The sequence below is a fragment of the Psammomys obesus genome, unplaced genomic scaffold (genome assembly GCF_907164565.1).
Source record: "Psammomys obesus unplaced genomic scaffold, mPsaObe1.curated_primary_1811, whole genome shotgun sequence".
NCBI lineage: Eukaryota > Metazoa > Chordata > Mammalia > Rodentia > Muridae > Psammomys > Psammomys obesus.
Window position 1 is genome coordinate 3,026,650 of NW_026585626.1, and position 22,765 is coordinate 3,049,414.

Genomic DNA, 22,765 nt, shown 5'->3' on the forward strand with positions numbered 1-22,765 from the left:
AGCTAATTGGAAGTTTGGTTTCTGAGTTTTATTGATTTTTGTGATTGTTCTTAATGAGCCACAGAGAAAAGCATTGTGTGTGTGTGGTGGTGGTGGGGCTTGGGATTATTTCAACCCATTTAAAGACTCTGTATAGCAATATTGTTTTGGCCTTGAACAATTGAAACTGTGGGCTGAAAATAGCTTGAAGTGCAATGAATTATCTGTGATTAGGAGCTTCAGGGCCATGATTACCAGGCTATTTAAAGCAAGAAAGTAGCACATGCCATGAAGAAATAGGATTTTTGTTCTCGGGTTAGAAAGCAGATTATAAAACAGATTATCGTTTATTTGGGGTAAGTTATTGGCTTTGAAATATACTTGCCATGAGCTACAAAATAAGGCTCTCCGTTTTTTTTCTTGTGCTTTCCGTTTATCAAAATGTCACAGTGAAGAAGATTCTCCTTGGAGACTTAGTGGAGGTTTTTATTCTTTCATGATTAAACACTACCAGTCAGTTGAAACAATAGCTACCTGGGAAGGTACTGATATTTTTAGAAGTGCTATTGTGTCCTGGAGAGATGTGAACAAATTCACCCTGGGTCAGGAAACTGATGACATATGAAAGTAACAATTCCATCTTGGCGAACTAAATGGGTTTATGAGACCTACTTAAAGGAGTATAGGTAAAGGGTAAATTACAGGGGAAGAAATTACTCAAAAGTAATTGAAAGTTACTTCAGCATGAGTGCAGCTCAGGAAAGCCAGAACCCTGGAGTACACTGGGTGATTGCAGGCAGTTTAATAGAGGGGACAGTGTCTCAGCTCCTCAGTACTCTTCACTGCTCATATAGCCTTGGGAAGGAAGTGGATTTCTGCAACCAGTAAGTTTTAGGGATTTCCTGGGAAGTCTGAATTGTTTATTTCCTGACTCTCTATCACCTTCTTTAAAATTTTCTGTGTCTTAATGAGCTTCCCTTTAGAACTTCCTGGTTTTTGACGACCTTCCCTCTAGTGTGGGGTGATTTAATCTGGAGAACATATTTGCATGTGTTTCTTTCAAGACATGCTGATCAGCGGAGTTTAAATTTTGAACCCTGAAGGATAAAGGGCCTAGGGGCAGCATTTATGGGAAGACTGTGCCCATGGGAAGACTGTGCTCATTTCTATGTGGATCTTCTGAGTTGTGATTGGAAATTGGGCTATGAAATGTTCTCAACTAGTTTTTCTCAAAGTTGTTGTGTAACAGTATGAGATGGAATTTAGTTTTAAAGTAATCTGATAATACGTTTGGTAAATATGATATAATAAGAGGGAACCCATTTTACATGATTGAGATACTGATTTATAGCCAAGGAGGTGAATTTTTAAAAATTAATACATTATTTATTTAGTGTGTATAAGTGTGTATGTGTAAGTCAGAGGATAACTTACAAGAGTTGATTCTCTCTTTTCCATCATGTGGATCTGTTATTGAACTCCAATTTTCAGGCTTAATGGCAAGTGCTTTTACCTGTTGAGCCATCTCTCTGGGCCAGCAGCTATATCATTATACTTGATAAACCAGACAGGGAATCTTCTAGCTTGGGTTCTGTCTTACAGCCACCAGTTGTGGAAAGTTTCTAGAATATTAAATAATCGGATGTAGAATCAGCTTTGATTTAGTCAAATATTCATGTATGCACACATATTACATTTGGTATGCATATTTATTACAATACATGCTATAGGTATGTATAATATGATAGAGTATACACAGTCTTATAATACATAAAGAGTTTCTCCTGTGACTCGGTTAGTATTTACATGCCAAATGTTCCTCAGAAGCACATGTGTGGGCTTACTCTCCAGAGTGGTGATACTGAGAGTGTGGTGCCTTTAAGAGGCGGAGCGTAACAATGGCTCTTTAGGTCACTGAGGGATTTTCCTTCAAGTACATAGTGGCCCAGGTCTGTTGTATCCCAACCAAGAGGTGAATGACACTGCTCTGCCATGATGTGTTGCCTCAACACAGGCTCAAAGCGTCACGGGTCGTGGGCTGAATCCTCCCAAAGTGTAAACCTGAATCACCCTTTTCTCCTTGTAATTTGATCACTGGTATTTATTGTGCAGTAACAGGAAACTAACACGGATCTCTGGTGTTTCAATAATCTTTTGAAATTTAAATAATTATATATACGTATATGGATGTGCCTGCTCATCTGCATATGTACCACATGCAAATAGGTACCTGAGGAGGCCAAAAGAGATTATTAAAGTCACTGGAGCTGGAGTTACAGGCAACTGAGTGTCACTGGACCACACAATGTAGGTGCTGGAAACTAAACTCAAGTCTGCTGTAAAAGCAGTACATGCTCTTAATCATCTTGAGTCATCTCTCCAGCACCCAGTTTTGCCACAATTCTGCTAAATATATGTATACCTTATTCCACAAGGATATTATTTCCTCAGGATCCAGATTTCATAGATCTGAGCTTCAAAGTCTGATGATGGACATGTTTTCCAAAGAATGCACCACTGGGACTTTCTGTTAGAGTGGGAGGTAATTTTAGACTGAGAGAAAAGAAACAGAAAGCATCGTCGGTCCCCACGTTTGCCTGTGAGCAAGGGGGATGGTGGTAATTGTTTTTGTATTGTGTTGGGTAAGACGTGTTCTGTAGCCTGGAATTGTATCAGAGAGGTGATGCCTAGCCTTCATTTCTTTGACCCATGTGGGTGGGTGGTATCACATGTTTTGACTAGTCATGACCTGGCGCTTTCATTTGGTCATAATCTACTTTTGAATTATGGTATTTGGATGTTGATTTTTAGCCTGTTGGTATAATTATTGTAAAGCATTCATTTTAAGTTTCTTAGCTGGATAAAAACTCAGACTTCTGCTTTCTATTGTGAGTAGTATTTCAAGAGTCTCCTCTCCATCCTCCCATGTGTCTGAGATGCCTTTTCTAGGGCACTGTCTTTTGCAAGGTAAGTCAGGAAATACTGAATCGGATCCCTGGCATCATAGGGAATTATCCAGTCATGTTTGTTTCTGCTTAAGTATTCTCCTGTGCACATTTCTGCCATCCTTTAAATTTTTTTTTCTGTTTTAACACCTGATGCACATTTTTTGAACAGCTTTATGAGGGTTTTGACGTTCATTCCAATTTTCAGTCAGGCAGAATTCTGAAAGATCCCATTTTGATTTAATGCTTTGGCAATAAGTGAGCACAGACTTCAGCATGGCTTGTTGTGGCCCAGATGGTTGTGTTCTGTTTATATAACACAAAGGATAACCAGAGCTGGAGAAACTGGCACGCAAAACCAACAAACACAGATTGCTGTTTGCATGATGCAGCCTGAAGTTTAAATATTTTTTGTGTGGAATCTGTTTAGAACTGAACTAACTCTTCAAAACATTCAATACCTGGAAATTCCTATGGTTCATTTCCCTCTACTATGGCCCACCCTCACTGGCCTTTCTGGATCCCGCTGTACTCTGGAGTCTTGAGGTGGCTAAGGGTGGAAGGAGTGACCTCATGCTGCCATGGGTCTGCTTGATAGGACCTTTGAAGGGAGAGAACAGCTATGAAATATTTATCTAAGCTCAGTTGAGTAAGATGCCAGCAAGGTGATTTCATACTGGCTTTTAAAGCATTTACATTTTAATTTGATAATGATAATGATAACGATAACAACACTCTGTAGTAGCCATGCTGTGAAGTGCCAGGTGACTTTACAAGTGTTTTATAAACACTAAGCCTTTCTATGGTCATGCCCAGCTTTGTAACGTAGGCTCTTTCTGCCCTTCTACTTCCTGGGCACGTGGCAGGATTCCATAGCTTTGAACTTGCCAAGCTGTTTTGTCTGGGGTGTGAGCATTGTGTCATTTCTAGAGCAAACATTTGATTACCAATGTTAGCCTCTGACAAATATACTCTTCGCTCAGCTGGGGTCCCTGGCATTGTATTCTAACGCCTGCTCGAGCACTGTGGGTATCAGAGTGTAGACAGTGACAACAGAGAGAAGGGTTCTTGGCAACCAGTAATGAACATAAAATATAGCAAGACCAAACAAACACAATAAGGTTCTGTTGAGAGGCTACTGGGACCAGGGGTTTGGTGTTGAATGAATGGGCCTATCTAGGTTGATAGTGTCGTTATCCTCATTTTCAGACAGACCCACTAAACATGATTCCACAGCTAGCAGTGACTGAGTCAGGGTGCAAGCTGCCACCTGCTGGAGTCCACATACTTAATGTTTACTAAGTAATACTGCCTTCCAGCGTGGTATGGTAGTTGGTATCCGTGACACAATGATGAATATGACATGCATACACTGCTTGAATTTACACTCTATCCAGAGAGATCAGTTCAAGATACGCCAACAAGCAGTAAACAGTAGAGACTGGGACACTGTCAGATCCAAAGAACATTTAACAGACTTCCATCTGCCTTCATTGTCTCATGCAATTTTTTCTTTAAATAAGAAACATTTCTATTTACAGCAATTGTTATTTCAAATGGATTCTAGCCTCATGGGCATGAGCTTACAGGTCTAGTTCTATATATTTTCATTTTTAAAAATTTGCTTTTAATTATGCATTAGTGGCAGGGTGGTGTTAAAGGTCAGAAGAAGGAGGCAGATTCCCTGGAGCTGGAGTTACCGTCAGCTGTAAGCCACCCGGTGTGGATGCTGGGAACCGAGCTTGGGGTCATGCAAAAGCAGTGTGGACTCCTAACCACTGAACCATCTCTCCAGGTCCATGTGTTGCACTTCTCATAAAGGGACCATCTCAAAGCACTCTGGGAATCCAGAGGGATACTGATATTGAGAGTCACACAGTTTTCACTCAGCTTGACTGCTTTGAGCCTGTTCCTTTTTATTTTTTTTTATTTTTTTGAGTAAACGAACAGTGGTCTAGTCTGATATTACAGACATGATGAAGACATCATAAAGAACTCTCCAAGATTATCTTCACTTCTATGGGTGAGACTACAGTTAGTAGGGGCAACATGGAAATGTAATACTTTGTATAGGGGTGCAGTCTATTGTCTCCTGTCTACATTCTAGGCCATGGAAAAGTCTCTAAAACCTGAGGCTCTTTTTGGAACTCATTTTGAAACCAAGCTTCATTTGACCTAATTCACTTAAGTCTGAGCAGAGCAGAGGTGAATCTCTTTCCCTGTGAATATTCATGTTTTTCTCTGCAGCAGCTTTCCTCTTTTTAAATACAAGAAGCTGCCATTACATAACGGGTAGCACCGTATTAAATGTCTACACCCCAAAATTTGAATCCCAAACGCATCAGGGCCTAAGGATTTCAAACAGTAGAGCTGTAAGATATAAAATAGAAGCTACCAGGCTGGAGAGATGGCTCAGTAGTTTAGACCATTTGATGTTCTTCCAGAGGACAGTAGTTCATTTCCCAACACCCACACTGGGTACCTCACAACCTACTGAGAGCACAAAGGTCCTCACACTCACAGATAGCAACTAGGGAAACCAAGAACATTAAGCTCACTGAGTTGTCTTTCTAAGGAAAAAGAGGTATACCTTGTTTTCTGCCCACAAGACTGGGACTGGAGGTAGTGCTAGCAGCTAGAGCCTGGAGAGGCCAGCCCAACAGTGGAGTCTACTGTAGCAAGCCAAGGCCTTGAATCTGTAGGTTTAGGGCAGGGATTTTAGTCTTTTGGAGCTTGGAGCCACAGGAGCAAACCTCAAACTTGGGGCTACAGGGACTGACAGATTATTGGATAGAGGGTACCAGCCTGATGACAGGGCTGTAGGGGTTATGCTTGTTGGAAAGAAAAGGCATGTTGAAGCCAACATGCTCCCCTGTATATGGATACTGCCTACGTGGATGACCTCCAGACAGATTCTCACATAACTGTAGTTTTCTCCGACACTGGCCTTGATGCAATCTTCCTCATGCTGTTCCCAGCCTTTCTTTGTGAAAAGCTTCTGGCAGATGGTCTGGTATGGATCCATAGGAGAGTCCTTTAGTCCAAAACGTAGATAGTTACTGTCACATGCCATTCACTTGGAGAGCTCATACTATAAATGGCTTGGATAAGTCAACAACATATTGTTCTCACTTTCACCTTCATACTGAAGTCTTGGAAGCAGATGAAATTTGAATAATTTTTTATATTTTCAGCTGATCTTTTTGTGCTGATACACTCTGGCATTTAGCCAATGTTTGACTGAACATGCAGTTAAAATGGTGACCAAAGACACCTCAAATTTCCCCAGCATTCAGTTACCAATTGGAAATACAGGAAAGGTTTGAAGGTCTTTTACCCTTGAAACCCAGCTCAGGGCCCTCTGTTCCTTCCTTCCCCTAAATTCAATTCTGGAAAATAGTCTCTAGAAATAAAATTGGCTAAATCAGAGTGAAATTTCCAGTTAAAATTATATAAGACAGAACTCGCACCATTCAACAGCACGACTCAAGCGGAAGGCAACTGTGATGAACCTGCATCGTGAACTTGCTTTGCAAATGTTCAAACAGGGCACTCTCGAATAACTGTTGTAAACACAGTATAAAGTGTTTGGGATTTCTAGACAAGACTAACTCATTAAGACCACAATCTGGGCAAAATTTAGGAGCATGTTGAATACATGGATTGGCAAAAATTCCTTCAGGAAAAGAACAGTGCGTGCACAGGCAGCAACGGGAGCTGAAGTCTGCAACGTAGAAGGCTCTAGAAAGCCTTAGATGCAAGAGATGCAATAGAGATGACTTAAGGCTGGACGAAAAGCTCACAGTAAGGGCATGTAGCAAAGGGTTACCTGCGATGGTTATCTACTGTGAGAGCATCCCTGGAAAATAAGAAGGATATGAACTATAGAGGCTGGAGGGGGAACTAACAGCTAAATGTCATCATCAAATGGGACTTATTGAAGGGATAGTGAAGGACTTTCACTCTTTTGCCCTGTATACTTTTTTTTCCTTAGTGGGTAGGAGTGACATTTATTTACAGTGGTTTGTTATTGTTGAGGCCATTTAAACTGCGACAGGACAGTGGGTGTCATTGTCCTCAGCATGGAGTCCTGTTTTCTTTCTCCTCTGGATGGTGCTTGGGAATCTAATGAGTTGCAACTAATCACCTGCCAGATGAGAGGCCCAGTGTGGGGCAGATTTGAAAGCCACTGCGGGACCTTCCCTGCCACCTTAACCTTTATTGAAATGACTAGAATATTCCAGAGGCATATTTAGTGTCTTGCTTCTCTGTGGTACTGAGTGACCCCCTGTAGCCCAAAAGGCTGGCAATCTACTTCCAATGTCCCATGGATAATGGTGGCAGCGGGAAGAACTAAACCTTATACCGACAGTTGAGGACACCTTGTTTTTGTGCCAAAGAGTAGGTAAGCATGTATCCACTTGGGGAAATAGACACTGAGTTCCATTTAGCTTCTGATGATGTTAAAAGACCTGGAATCCTGGACCCCGTTCTACTGCAGTGGTTTGTTTTGTTTGTTTGTTTGTTTTTAACTATAGCACTTACAATCCTTTTCATATGATTTATATAAGATCTACTTTGAAGCCTACTCTGTGGCTCATGAAAAGGTGCCTGAATGGGCTGCAGTAATTGAGAGTAGGCTTCCTGGGGAGAAGAAGGAGGGTTGGTGAAGGTGGATCCTGTCCTCTGGGTTATGTGCCTGCTCCCCTGAGCCGAGGACAGGATGGGTGAGCAGCTGGAGGGCACACTTGATTTCTTTCTCTATTTTTCTGAGACCAAGATATTCTGAGAAGTGCACAAGAGACAAAGAGTGGGTTAATTGTTCATCAGTCAGTTTTTTAAAGACTCACAGATTTAAAGATGAATTCTTGAGTTACATCATCAAAGAGAATTGGTTCTGTAAGAGGCAGCATCAGAGATGGAGCCCAGGGGAAGGCCGAGCTTTGCGGGTATTTTCCTTGCTCTCAGTAGCTGAAGAGAGTGGGCCTTCCTCCTGCCTTTCTTGGGTTCCTTCTTGCTGGCCTCCATTTTGTTGTACTGGAAGCCCTGACTCCACCTAGTGATTATCAAAGAAAGTCAGACACTTTAACTAAAAGCTATCATACTCTGCTAAGAAGACTGAAGCAGGAGGATTGCTGTGAGTTCCAAACCAGCTTAAGACACATAGTAAGACCCTGTTTCAACATTCCTCCCCCACAACAAATCAACAGAAGAAACAAAACTCCAGGGTAGCTATCCCGCAGGCCTGATATTTAGCTCAGTGGATAAATGGTAATGATGCAAATGGGCTGAGTATCACGCCTTGATACCTAGAAATCCACATGGGGAGAGACTCAACTCCCCGCAGGTTGTCCTCTGACTTCCATATGCTCATGGCATGCTCCTGTTCACATGCTCACAGATCACATGACAGCAGTAGGAGGCCCCCACTCAGCTCACTAGGGTGTCGTCACCCACCCAGTATTGTTGCTTGTATAACCTTGGGGAGGGGCCTGGTGAATCCTTCTAGCTTTGTGAGCTTCCTGTGCCCGGTGGGTTTTCTTGAGTTTCCAGAGGGAATTTAACGAGTCTCCTTCCTCCTCCCAGGAGGAAATGTTTTAACTCAGAGAAAGTAGACATGCAGCAACAGCATTGAGCTTACACTATACCATTTCCTAAGCCTTGTCTAGGCACATGCTAAAGTATGCAGGCTAAAAACCCAGGGAAGGGCAGTGACTGAAATATGCTGCTGTGCTGGTTAGGGTTTTAGTTAGTTAGTTAGTTTGGTTTGGGCTTTTTTCAAGATGGAGTTTCTCTGTGTAGTCCTGGCTGTCCTCTGTAGACCAGGCTGGCCTCAAACTCAGAGATCCATCTGCCTCTGCCTCCCAAATGCTAGAATTAAGGCATGGTGCCGCCGTCACCACTGCCTGGTTGTACTGGTTAGTTTTCATGTCAACTTAACAAAATCAAGAGTCATCTCTGGAAAGCATCCTAATACGGCATTATCTAGGTCAGGTTGACCTGCTGGTCGGCGGGTCGCTCTGTGGGGGATTGTCTTGACATGGGAGGACCCAGTTCACTGTGGGCAGCACCTTCCCTGGTTTGAGGCCCTGGACTATGTAAGAGTAGAGAAAGCTAGCTGAGCACACTCCTATAAAGTGAGCAAGGATGTGCATATTCTCTTTGCTCTTGACTGTGGTGGTGATGTAACCGTATAGTTGAGTTCCTGACCTTGACTTCCCTACATCTGGTCGCTTCATGGTCCTACTGCCTCACGACAGTGGAGCAGCCCCAAACCAGGGCTGCTGCTCTTGCTGTTGTGCTAGAAACAATACATGTTTTTTTTTTCCTTGTTTAGTGCTGTCCTCAGAGGAGACCAACCATTACCTTCCTCAGTCCAACTAGCTGCCAGGCTTGTTGATTGTTGACACTCCTTCCTAGGAGGAGGGAGTGTTCAGGGTCATTGGACCCACAGCAAATATTCCAGCCACTTCTCCAAGGCATTTGTATGCAATTTTGTCCTAATTATATGTGGGCTTGGGTACTGGGGGAGTGCTGGGGTATGTAGGCTGGGAAGATTAGGGAAGAGAACTTTGTCTATGTAGCTACAGAGCCACTGTGATCCATGTCTGCTGAAGTCTTCCTAGTACAGCTGCTCTGGGGTCATCGATGTGCCTGTTGGAATCCTTCACCCATGCCCTTAAGGAAGCCCAACAAACCCATTGATTCTTCGGGTAAACTTTGATGGACTCATACTTTGCTTTGTCACTGAGACATTAGAAGTAGATGTAGGGTAAGCATTGACCTTACCCCAGGGAGAAAATTCTGGCAACACTTGTCTTCAGCAGTACCATGCATGTGGATCACAGTCACTTGTGGGGAGGTCGGATGAAACCTCCCAGGTCCTCTTTTGTAATCAACACTCCTCTCCTTCCTCCCAGGCCCTATTCTGAGGAGGATGACTGATGAGCAAGGGTGTCAGAGGGATGCCATTACCTTTAACTTTGGGTGTCTCTAAGTCCCCCAACCACTGAACCAAAGGACAGCGACAGGCTCTGCGTGAGTGACGCATTGTGTAAGTGACCTACACTCCCTCTCTTTCCCCTGCAGCTGTGATGTTTTGCTCTCCTCGGAAGGTGAGCTGTGAGCTCGCTTATTTTTAACCTGCAACCTGTGAGGAGAAAGGGGTGTTCTTTGACAGCCTTGCATCACTGGAGCCTCTAGGTGTTGAGTCATCAGTATTTTTAGGCAGCACCATGCTTTTTTTGGTTGTTCTAAGAATAGCCTCTGTGTCTGGACTCTACCGAATGTCACCCCAGTAAGGATTCTGTCACCACTCTGCAGTTGGGACAGAATGCATTCTCCAAACCCACAGCCAGCCCTCAGTAGAACGTCACCTTTTCGGGTTTTCTGTGGTCAAGAAAAGGCCTTCATCAGGGGCTGCCTTCTAATGTTGATCAGTCCTTTGCCACACGTCCTGACTGCTGTGGACAGCGTGGCTAATGAGTATTCACAAGAGCAGAGGACCTGTGTTTGGTTCCTAGCACCCACATCTGGTAGCCTACAGCTGGCTGCAAGTCAGGCTCTCGAGGGATCCAATGCCTTTAGCCTCCACAGGCAGCTGCACCTGTGCATAAACTCACACATATACACACAATTAAAAGTAAAAATAAAACTTAAACAAACAAACAAAAAGAACAAGGTAAGGACCCTTCCATCCTAAGGGCCCCTTCGTGTCTGCAGTCAAAGTCCACTTGGTGTTAGAAACTTTAATTAGTGACTTTACTCAGTTTGCAAACTTCCCAAGGCACACCATGTGTGCCATGCTATGTGTCCCATGGTTTAAATAATTCGAGGTCCCTGATGTTAGGACCATGTGGTGGAAGGTGATGCTGTTGAATTTTATGCCAAGTAACTATAAAAACAGTCCAAATAAATGCTGTCACAGGCTATTAAGCTAAATAATCGCATAAACTGTAAATTAAACCATGCCAGAACTTGATGACAGAGCAATAAAACCGAAGATCCATCCAGCCTAGAAATGGAGCTGTATGGTTCAGGACGAGGCTGGTTTTCCCGTTGCCTGTTCAGCACATGGCCTAAATGCGGTCAACGTATTTTATGTGACACTTGAGAGCTCTGAGGAGTCCTAACGATTTGTGACGACAGCCAAAGTGCTTTTCCTGCTGTGGCAGCTGCTTGGAACAAAATGAGACAGTTGTTTGATATTACACTAGAGTGTCCCTTTTATGTCTTGAGGTGACAGAGGAACTGTCATATGACCTACTCAGAGTGGCTGGAAGGGTGAAAGCATTCTGGGTAAAGAGAGGAGCACTTTGAGCCACTTATGCCATGCACTAGTTGATTCTACTTTTGATTATTGATTTTTTTATTATTATTGTTTTATTTCTTTTTTTTCTAATTGAATGTGTGTGCATGTAAGCTCAGGTTCCTGAAGAGGCCAGAAGTGGGGGGGGGATATTAGATCCCCTGGAGCAGAAGATACAGGCGGTTGTGAGCTGCCAAACCTGGTTGCTAGGAACTGATGTTGGGTCCTCTGGAATAGCAGTTCTTGGTCGTAATCACTGAGCCACCTTTCCAGTCTCTGCATCAACTTTTGCCAAAAGCACAATCCTTCTTCCTGTAAGGGTCATCCTGTCTCTAGGAAAATGGTGGCATTAAGGGAGGGGGTTCTAACACATGAGTTCAAGTTCAGAACTAAATCTACTTCCCATTCGTTGTGTGATCATAGGTAGCTCATTTAAGTTCTCCACATCTTATGTTTATATATTCTGCAAGGTTGATTGACTGGTGTGTGTGTGTGTGTGTGTGTGTGTGTGTGTGTGTGTGTGTGTGTTTGTATAGTGTGCATGGATGTATGTGGGACGAGCTTACATGTGTAATCATGCATATATGCTGGCCAGTTGACAATAGACACTTCTACCTTATAGACTGAAATAGAGCAACTATAAATACCAAGCCCAAACAAATGGCATTATGGGCTGTTAAACTAAATAAGCATTTAAATTGAAAATTAAACTGTGGAACTTGATGTCAGAGCAATAAAACCGAAGATCCACCAGCCTAGAAATAAAACTCTATGGTGCAGGGTGAGACTGGTTTTTCCCATTGCCTATTTAATGCACGACCCAAATGTGATTGATGTATTTTATGTGACACTTGAGAGTTTTGAGGCATCCTAATGAGTCGTGAGGAACTCAGAGCTCATTGATTGAAGCCAGAGCTCACTGATGCACTGATTCAACCCTTCTCGGTATTCAGCTTGCCCTAGGCATTCTCTGTCTCTACCTTCTGAGTACTGGAATTACAAGTAGGTCGCCGTACCCACCCAGAATTTACATGGGTTCTGGTCTTACTCCAGTCCACATGCCTGTCCTGAATGCAAATGCTTCCTCCTGGATCAAGTCACCGCCCCACCAAGATTGCTGATATTTAGCTCCTGAAAATGTCTCATTTCCTTTGAGGCGAGAGATTAGTTTTTGCACCAGCGCTTCATAGGGTTCTTGTCATATACCTGTTTGAGGCTGCAGGGAGAGAAGGCACAGCTCCTACTGATGTTCCCAGCAGCTAGAGTTTTAGGGACCCGAACACAGGCCAAACCAGGATCCCTGGTTTCCTCATTGAAACTTGCAGGACTAGCTGGTACAGTGAAGCAGAGAGGAGGGATTTACTAAGGATGCTTTAATATGAACTTTTGCATGAGGATTATAAGACAAGAGGTGCTCTGAAGAAAGTAAGGCACACTCAAGGGTGGGCCTTGGCTCCTCTAGGCTTTCTGATCAGTGGTTCTGAGGGCACCTGGTAGGACTACCAAGCATCAGGTGAAAGTCTTGCTCACAGGATACCGGAGGGTAACTTATTGTTCCTGTGAACAGTTTTATTTGAGATTCTCAGGTAAGGTCTGGGGAAAGAAACATGGCCGTCCAAGGTTGTATTCATTCAAGCCTAAAGCCTGTGTTATGCTGTTATGCTGATTTTTGATATACACTGTCAGCCTTAAAACAAACGTTGCTAATTGTGTGGCATTTCTGCTTCTCAGCCGGTGAGAAGTTTCAGTGAGATTCTGAAGGCAGGCTCTTTTGTCTCTCGTATCTCTATGATTTTTCTGCCTACTTATCCTGCCTTGTCCTCAGAGAATGTCACAAACAGCTGCATATTTCCTCAGTGTACCGAGACATTGACAATCCTCTGTCCTCATTCCTCAGCACTCATCAGTGGACAGTTTCCTTTAAGTGGAATGTGTAGTTTGAGCTCCTGGAGCCAAAGAAGAGCTCAGTGCTTAAGAGTGTGAAAGACAAATGAAGAATAATCTTGGTTTTGCAGAGAGGCGCATGCTAACAGTGCAAAAGTAGGTTGGCAAGGCGATTTCTTTTTGTAAAAACAAGTGTGCCAGAACCCAAACAAGCTCTCCAGGGCAGGAAGTTTATTTGATTTTGATTCTAACACAGGTGTTACCTGTATCTTTCCCCCGCCAGATGGCATCTGACCTTAAGGTCTTTCGCAATTGGCTAGTATTAAAAGAATAAGCACAAAGCAATGAAGGAAAGTGAAAAGGAACTGGCCTCCGCAAGCCACCAAGCCCTGAAATTGCAGTGGGACCTTTGCGGAGACAGAAGCTGGACCAGTTGGGAGAGACTTTAAAAATTAACATGGCAGTTCTAGAAACTGGGTATTTTTATGGAATATTGGCTCTCGAAAGGCTGGCTCTCTTTGATAGAAAGCAAATAAACAAACAGGTATTTCTCACACTTGCTGTCCTTGCAGAGGACCTGGATTTCGTTCCAAGCACCCACATCTTAGCAGGGAATAATTGCCAGTAACTCCAGATTCAGGGGATCCAATGCCCTCTTCTGGTCTTCGTGGGTACTACATGCATGTGGTGCACATACAGAGAAACACACACACACACGCACACGCACACGCACACGCACACGCACACATACATTTTTTTTAAAGATGGGCTTCAGCCATTTGGCAATTTATGTATCTTCTTCATGCAACATTTACATTTCCTGAGAACTTCTGCCACAGTCAGAATAATTTGCTTTAAAGTTTTCTGAACAAGCGTGTGAGTTCCACCCTCCTGTTCGAGTGTGTTGACCTCTGATTCTGTTTCTATGAGAAAACTGGATTGGTTGAGCAAACCTTCACTGTGGGCAATTCAAGACATTTTAGATCTTAATTTCGGAAAACAAAAATCTGAATGCAAGAGGCTTTTTATCACTGGTGTCCCGTCCTTGCCGATAGCAAACTGTAAGTATCTGCTCCTCGTGACAGGCCCTTTAAATGGATCCAGTGACTGCACAAATGCTATCTGTTACATTAGAAAGTGAAGGCAGATGAAAGCCGAGCCTTGGAACAACCAGATGATAGTTTTTCATTTTTGTTAAGTACCTAAGAGTTCTACACAGAGGCTCCAAACACTTTCCACCACCTATCCTCTGAGGAAAATAGTGGTCTCAGCAGCTCAGCCAAAGGCTGGGTGTCAAGTGACTTTTCTCTGGGAGAAAATGTAAAGGGGATTTGAGAGTGAGCCATAACTTTAATACTCTTAATATTTCCTCTGACTAAAGATGTGATTTCAAGAAATTGTTCTTGTTCTTGTTGGGGGGAGGGGAGGATAAAAGGGGGGATGGGAAGGAGAGAGAGAGAGCATGAACATTGAAGTCAGGACATCAGGCTTGGTGACAAGCACCTCTTCCCACTGAACTCTATCTCCCGTCCATTGTCCATTGAATCACTCTCAAGAGGATCCTAGGTAGCCAGTGTGGACAGGATGAAAGTGAATAAGTGAATCCAGGGGATGCAACCTTTTCAAATGTCTTTTGGCACAGGTAGTTATACTAATTATTGCTTTGCCCAAAGTGTAAGAATATTTTGATCTATTAATATATAAAAATGTCATCATTAATAAGTAATGCATCACTGTGAAACATGTTTAATTGTCAGGCAGTTTGCTGACAGAAACAGTCCTAATATGGGGGGGGGGGAGTGAGTGTCCTGGAAACTTACGCTGAAGCTCATACTCTGGAATGCCAGATATTTAAAGCTGATGGTTGTGGGCATGGAGCCTCCTGGTGCTCCATAGGATGGCTAGCTTGTTTGTGGCCACCCCTGTGCCCTAAAGGATGTGTAGGTACCATCCTTGTCCTCTATGCCCACATGCCATGGTCACACCGTTTCCATTCACAATAATAAAAAATGTTCCCAGACATTGCCCGAGTCTCTGGCCTCCTTGATAAATAAGAGGTGTGTCCTGGGTATGTCTTCTCTGCCTAATCTAGGACTTCACGTTACTGGCTATGCTGCTGAACTCAGGGGTCACAGTGTGTGCCTCAAGCCAGGTTCAGCCACCCATTCTCAATAAGCCACCTTAAAGGTTTTAAATTAATAGAGAAAAGCAAAAAGGGAGGTTGGTTCAATGTGGCGACACTGGGAAAATGGACGAAGAAGTCAAGTGAATCCCTCAGGTCTGTCTTTGGGGCCCTGAAATCAAAGTTTAAATAGAGGATCCAGAATATATACATCTAGGCAGTCCGGTTAGTGGGTCTCCTTGTCTGGGCTGGGTTTGAGTCCCAACCTGTAAGGTAGTCGAAAAAGCAGTTACAACTATGTGAAATCTTCTTCCTGAAGACACATTTTCCCTCTGGTTGGCCTGGTACCCTTTTCTTCTCCCATTATGAGACTCCCAGGGAAGTTCCCATTTATTTGGGGACCACTGTTTGAACAATCTGAGAGTCAGACTGAGAGACATAAATGTCCCATTAGAATCTCTTTGTTTCTGCCTGCTGGTAACAGTTAGAAATAGCAGGAGGGGCCACAAGAAGCGTCACTAAGGAGATTCACTTATAAAGCTTCAGTTCAGTTAGGTACATTTGAGAGACAGGCAGTGTGTATATGTGTGTATTGGTGTTGGTGGGGGGTGAATTATATCTGTGTGTCCACTGATGTGGAGACCGCGAGGTCAGTCTTAGTATCCATCCTCAGAAGCCACCAACTTTGAGATAGGGTCTCTTACCAGGACCTGGGACTCTCCAATTAGGCTAGGCTGGCCCACCAGATAGTGTCAAGAATCTGGCTGTATCCACCTCCCTAGTGTTGGGATTGCATGAACACACCACTATAAGCTGAGGGAATTTATGAACCATTTGGTTATTCCGACACTCAGTCAATGTGGTTAATATTCTGTGTTCCAGGAATAACAGCCACCTTGTCCTATGAACAAGGCCTGAAGGGAGACTGTGCTGCATCCCCTGCTCACATGCATGCTGGCCAGCTGGTAGGAATTTCGGAGTCCTAAAGATAAACCAGTGAGCATGAGAGAACCACGTGGAAGTCCTAGATTAGCTTTGTATAAACAGACCGCTTTATCGGGGCCACTTTATGGTTACGCCTAGTATGTGATGATGTGGCTTCTCACTAGCTCAGCTACCATGAGCAGCACGTCACATGGCCTGAAGCCAGCCATCAAAGTGCTGCTACCAGAAAAGCGAGCAAGCTCCTCTAAGTCAGGCGTATTAGTCACCTGCCACCATCACTGCCACACACCAGGATGCCAGGCTTGTGGTGTTCAGGCCAACATAAGTTTTGATCTGAATTTGGTAACGGAATTATTTTTCCATGCACCTATATGGAAGGGTATGAATCTGTGATCCCAGCATTTGAGGGACAGAGAAGGCTGAATCCCTGGAGCTCATTTGCCAGCCAGTCTTGCTCAGTCAGTGAATTCCAGGTTTATTGAGAGAGCTGGTATACATGCAAACACACACACACACACACACACACACACACACACACACACACACAGAAAGAGAGAGAGAGAGACCTGTGGCCTCCACATGTATACAGACATGAACACATCAGAACATGTACTACACCACACAAAGACATGTATATGTATGATAATATTTTTTAAATGACACAGCAATAATTTTGTTCAAAACTATTCCCGTTCTCAGATTTACAGTGAATGATTGCAGTGACGATCTTTATCATCTATCTACCTACCTATCTACCTATCTATCTATCTATCTATCTATCTATCTATCTATCTATCATCTATCTATCTATCTATCTATCTATCTATCTATCATCTATCTCTATCTACCTACCTATTTCTCATTTATCTATTATCTATTTATTTATCACTTATCTGTCTACCTATCTATCTTTCTCTCTATATATATGTATTTTTTTCTCTTACTTTCTTATCTATGACTAGCTGGTCAAGCCTCCCCAATAAGCTGTTTATCACAGTGAGTGAAGAATTTTGACTTGTGAATATCTTTAGTGTCTGTTAATTTAGATTTATTTGCTCATTATGGTTTTAGTTAAGAGTCCATGAACACACTGGCAACACTTGTTGGCAATTGTTGCTTTTTGTGTTTTACTCTTAGAGAAACAACCGTTTCTAAAGTTGTTTCTGGCCATTGATAAAGCTTTTGGAAGGAATAGAATCAGATCATGATACTAAAACTCATACAAAAGTTACTCTGGCAGGTTCTGGCCCAAACTCATGCACAATGCAGTCAGGTTGCAAGTGCAGCTCAGCACCACGTCGCATCTTAGCACATGGGCCAATGATCTTAGCTGTGGGAGGACCCAAAGCCCCCTCGAGCAACTTCTCGAATACATTTCTCAAAGTGAAAAAAGGTAAAGGGCTGAAGAAACGGCTCAGTGACTGGGTGCCAGGCCTTGGGTTAGATCTCCAGTCCTGGAAAAAAAAAAAAAGAGGGGTCCAGGGAATGGGGGAGGCATGTTTAATTTCCTTGGAGGAAGATAGAGGAGCAAAGTCCTCCAGCAAGAGATCTTGCTGTGAGCCCTCTGACTCAGCTGTAATATTATTTTCCACTTTTGTCTTCCAATGTCTGGTCTTCTCCCTATTTAATTTTGAACCAAATTGCTGTGACTTCATTATTTGAATGTACAGACATGTGCTGCTTGAAATTCAGTGTCAATAAATGCCAAAGCTTTCCCCATTTTATTGGGAAGTGAACTAAGACTAATCTCATCCTGTGAAAGCCGTGCTAATCCCACTGTTCACTGTCAGGATTTCCAGCTGTGTAAACCTGGGCAGAGCATAGCTTTTCTCTATAATTCTAATTTTTGAGTAAGTGTTGGGTCAAAATTAAGGGAGGCGACTTAACACATAACTTGTTCAATCATGTGAACACTTTCATGGTGCACATGGGGACCTAGAGGAGAGATTTAATGATGTCACATGATCCTTTGGTCATGCAATCATTTGGGTGGTTCCTAGGAACAAATGTTTCTGGATTGCTCTAACCCTGAGGCATCTGATGTGACTGACTGATGACAAGCCAGGACTAGGCATTCACTTTGTTTTTCCTTAAATGTCTTCAGCTAAGATTGATAGGTGTCAGTAATTACTTTTGTACAATGCAGTGGCCTTTTGTTTTTAAAATGTTTACTTTGTACTTTTAAATTTTCAACTTTTGCCAATTTTATTATGTAGTTAATATACAAATATTTGACCATATTTTATCCTTTTACTCTTTATTATTATTTTTTTCAATACATCCTAACCTTAGTTGCTCCTCCCTCTTCTTTTCTCAGCTCCTTCCCCTCCTCCCCTCTCCAGTAGACTCACTCCTCCTCTGTTTCCCCTCAGAAAAGAGTGGGCCTCCCAGGGATATAAACCAAACACAGCATAACAAGTTAGTAAGACTAGGCACGAACCCTCATATAAAGGCTGGGGGAGGCAATCCAGTAGAAGGAAAAGGGTCCCAAGAGCAAGCAAGAGAGTCAGAGACAGCCTTTGCCTTAACTGTTAGGAGTTCCACAGGAATGGCAAGCTACACAACATCCATGCAGAGGACCTAGCTCAGACTCATGCAGGCTTCCTCACAGTCGCTTCAGTCTCTGAGCCCATGTTCACTGATTCTGTTTAGCTGATTCTGTGGGCTTTGTTCTGCTGGCATCCTCAAACCCTCTGGCTCCGACAATTATTTCTTTCCCTTAGTCTGGGGAGATGGGTTAATGGTTGAAAGAGCACAGCTGCTCTTCCAGAGGAACTGGGTTCAATTCCCAGCAACTCCATGGCAGCTCACAATCTACTTTTAATTTTTTAACATTTCATGGGGGTGACATATGTGTATATTCATATAGACATGCCCATATGGCATGAATGTGGAGGTCAGAAGACAACCTTGGGTCCTTGCCTTCGACCTCATCTGAGGCAGGGCAGCTTGTTGTTGCCTCTGCATTTACCAAGATAGCTGGCCAGCAAGCTTCCAGGCTCTTCCTCCCTTCTCTCTCAGGAGCTCTGGGCTTAGAGATATGCTGGCACACCTTGCATTTTACAGTTCTGGGCTTCCAAACCCCAGCCTTTCAGGCTTGCAGAGTAGGCCCTCCACTCACTAAGCCAATTCCCAGCCTGCTGTTTTCCTTCCTAGAGGTTTTCATCAGCATTTCAGTGCCAGCCATGCTTCTTAAAATGCAGTGCTCTCCTCAGACCGAAGGGTGTGGTGCTGGGAAGCTAGGCGAGGCAGAGAGTGATGTCCTTTAGTTCTTGCTTGAACTTCCCAGCACAAGTCCCTCTCAGGATTCCTCCTGCTTCCATAGTCTGCCATCTTCATTCGTTAATTATTTACAGCAGCCATATTCTTTTCTGCTAGAGATCGCTTTCCTGATTGACGGCATCTGGGGCTCACTATACAAAAATATTCTAAAGGCTGCATCTGGGAAGAATCACTCTTTTTCCTTTTTCTTCCTCTCTTAATTTTTAATAACCCTTAGAACCTGCAGCTAATAGCCTCTCTTAGATCTCTTGTCTGTTGTTTCCCATTTCATATTGTTGGGGGGGGAAAATAGGGGCTGGGATTTTTCTATCGCACACCCCTTTGAAGAAATCCGTCGTTTGTTTCTCAGTGAGAATATATAAAAGTGAGGTCATGCCTGTTGGGTGATGGCGGCTCTGAATCTAAACACCACGAGAAGGCAAGTTTTAAACACAAATTAAGGGGAAGAAGGAGGAGGCCTGAGTGCTGTGAATGTGAGTATGTTTTCCCTCAAATATCATCTCCATCTTTATCTCACCCTAACCAACTTTACCAGAACTGTAGTTGCTGGCTATACACTATGAAGCTGTATGCCTCTAGGGCCTTGGTGTCTTTGTCTGCCAGCATCTGCCATTCACAGGCCCATCCCTATCCGTCCCGTGACAGCCCCAGACTTTGTTAGTCCCTTGGCTGTGTGCTCCCACAGGTCCCTCTCTCTCTCTCTTGGGTACTCACCACCAATGCTTTCTTCCTTCACATGATTTTTAAGCAAACACTTTATAGGAACACATACCATTCCCTGTACCCTAGCATAGCTCTGGGCTGGCATGCACCTTCGCTGAGGAAATGGGGATATGATACCTTCCAGCGGTTCCTCTTGTTCCTTCTTGTACCAATGAAAGCATTTCACCTCCAGCCTGTCTAGTTCTTGCAGGAATTAAAATGTTGACTAACTTCTGACTAATCCTCAATATAACAAGGGAACCCTGAGGGGCACTTCACAGCCTACTAAAAATGTTTGTGACTTATTTCCATCAGCCCTTCCAGCAAATGGCTGAGAGAAAAGATGCGCAGTTCTGCAGTAGTTTATTGATACCAACAGAGGTCCAGTGTCATTGGAACTAGGATCCACAGATTTTTGGCTCCAGATCCAGATGTCTGTATGGTTGTGCCACGGGGCCTCTCGGCTGGCTTGTCTGGAGTAAAACCCACAGACGTGACTGAGTCTGCGCACTTACATTCGTTCACAGTAACAGACGCCTTGTTCTGTGGAAACCTCTTCTACACTCCCCATCTTCCCTGTCACTGAGACAGAGCGGTTCATTTTTGAAAACCACCATGTGGACCAGAAAGATGGCTTCTGCCTAGTCAGCCAACCTGAGTTCCACCCCTGGAGCCCACCTGATGGCAAGAGAGTGCTGACTCCTGCAAATTGTCCTCTGGCAGACAGTCACAAGCGCACCATCAACCTCTGCTTTCCCAGCTCAGGGCTGTGTGGCGTCTGCACACCCAGCTTCTGACCTTGGTGCTGGGCATCCAAACACAGGTCCTCATGTTTGTGTAGGAGCCATTTCCCCAACTCCCATCAAGCGGTCTCTTGAGGATGGGAGGAAAGCATGGGGAAAAAGGTTAACTGAGTCAGCAGTAGAAGGAATAACCAGCTCAAATGCTTTGTGAGGACAAAACTAGGCAAAAGTCTCTCACAGAGGAACCTTAACCACAATGAAGGGAGTAGGTGGCTATTGAAAGAGAAGTCACCCTCTTCTATCTTTCAGGCCAGGGATGAAAGATCCTTTCCTGGAAAAGTCTAAGCCATTGCTTCACAGAAAAGCCCAGACAAACCATTTGATCATCCCTTTAGTCAACAAATAGGTCTTGAGCTCTATGTTTTTGTCATTGTTGAAGCTATTATGAGCAAGATGTAAACTGTATCATCATCCACGGAGCTTTTGAGACACACACACACACACACACACACAGAGAGAGAGAGAGAGAGAGAGAGAGAGAGAGAGAGAGAGAGAAAGAAAGGCAGAGACAAAATGAACACGTGAAGAAACACAATACAGTTTTCTTTTAAACCTTCTCAAAGGTCCATCTTATTTTCTGCCTGGGTGTTTTGCCTCCTGTGCACCACTGCAGCCTGGAACTGGGAGGGGCAGAAACCTTCCTACCCTAAAGTTGCCATTTGTCAGGGTATTTTTAATAGCAACAGAAATGAAACCAGAACACCCTGGCTTTAATTAATTTATTTTTCTCTTCCAATTTGTTGCATGACCGTTCACTGAGGAGGAACATGAGGTGTTGGCTTCATGCTTTAGGGTGTTTTTCCTTTCCTTCCTCCTCCCTCCCCTTCTCATTTTTCCTTTCTTTCCCTTTCAGACCAAGTGTTTCCACTTAGCAGCACTCACCAGGATCTACACACTCCATGTCCCTGCTCCAAGCTTCTTTCCCACGCTGATGAATTAAAGTGGTTAGTGGTAGAGGTAACATATTTTCTTACCTGTTAGAAAACCGCTCGAAGATGAAACAAATTACATTTTAGATAAAATTGAAAAATATATATATTTTGCTCACAAGGAGGAGAAAGCTTTGTGCTTAGAAACGATTATTACAGGAATCCAAAGTTAAAACTTAGGAAAGGCCTTGTCAGCAGAGTGGAATGCAATTAAGGAGTTATTTTATGGATGTTTAGGAACATTGGATAATTTCATCCATTTAAAGTAGCATTAAAATAACAATAAAATTCTGTGAGAAGGAAACGTGGCACACCTTTGAAAGAAGTAATCTGTCTCCAGCTGAGCCAGCCTGGGACTTAGAGAGCAGCAGAGGAGCAGAAGAGAAATGACAAATGCACACTTTTAGGCAGAGAAGTAATTTCGTTTCAAGGATGTCTGTGCTCCTTAAGACCAAGAATTGAGGTTCTGATAGATAATTTGTTTTTATTTTATTTTAATTTTTAGCAGGCATACAAATGACTTAACCATTTTGTTTATATTATCTAAGAATAAGTCTTTATACTTCACATAACTCACATAGTAATTTAGTATTTTCCTTTTTTGTATTTTTATTTTATAATTTATTCATTGTATTTCCCAATTGCAGCCCCTCCCTCAACTCCTCCCAGTCCCACTCTCCCTCCCTTTTCTCTCCATCCTCTTCCGTTACTCCACTGAAAGGGGGAGTTCTCCCCTGCCATCTGCCCATAGCTTATCAAGTCTCATCAGGGCTGCCTGGATCCCCTTCCTCTGTGACCTGGCAAGGCTGCATTTCCAGGGACAAGTGATCAAAGAGCAGGCAACCCAGTTCATGACAATAGAAAAA

The 22,765-nt window shown here is 43.4% G+C and overlaps 1 protein-coding gene across 2 annotated transcripts in view; it reads left to right on the plus strand.

Annotated features, from left to right (window-relative positions):
• The window catches only part of Rcan2 (regulator of calcineurin 2), a 204,764-nt gene that overhangs the window by 28,244 nt on the left and 153,755 nt on the right, over positions 1-22,765 (plus strand). The gene's annotated exons all lie outside the window — the stretch shown is intronic.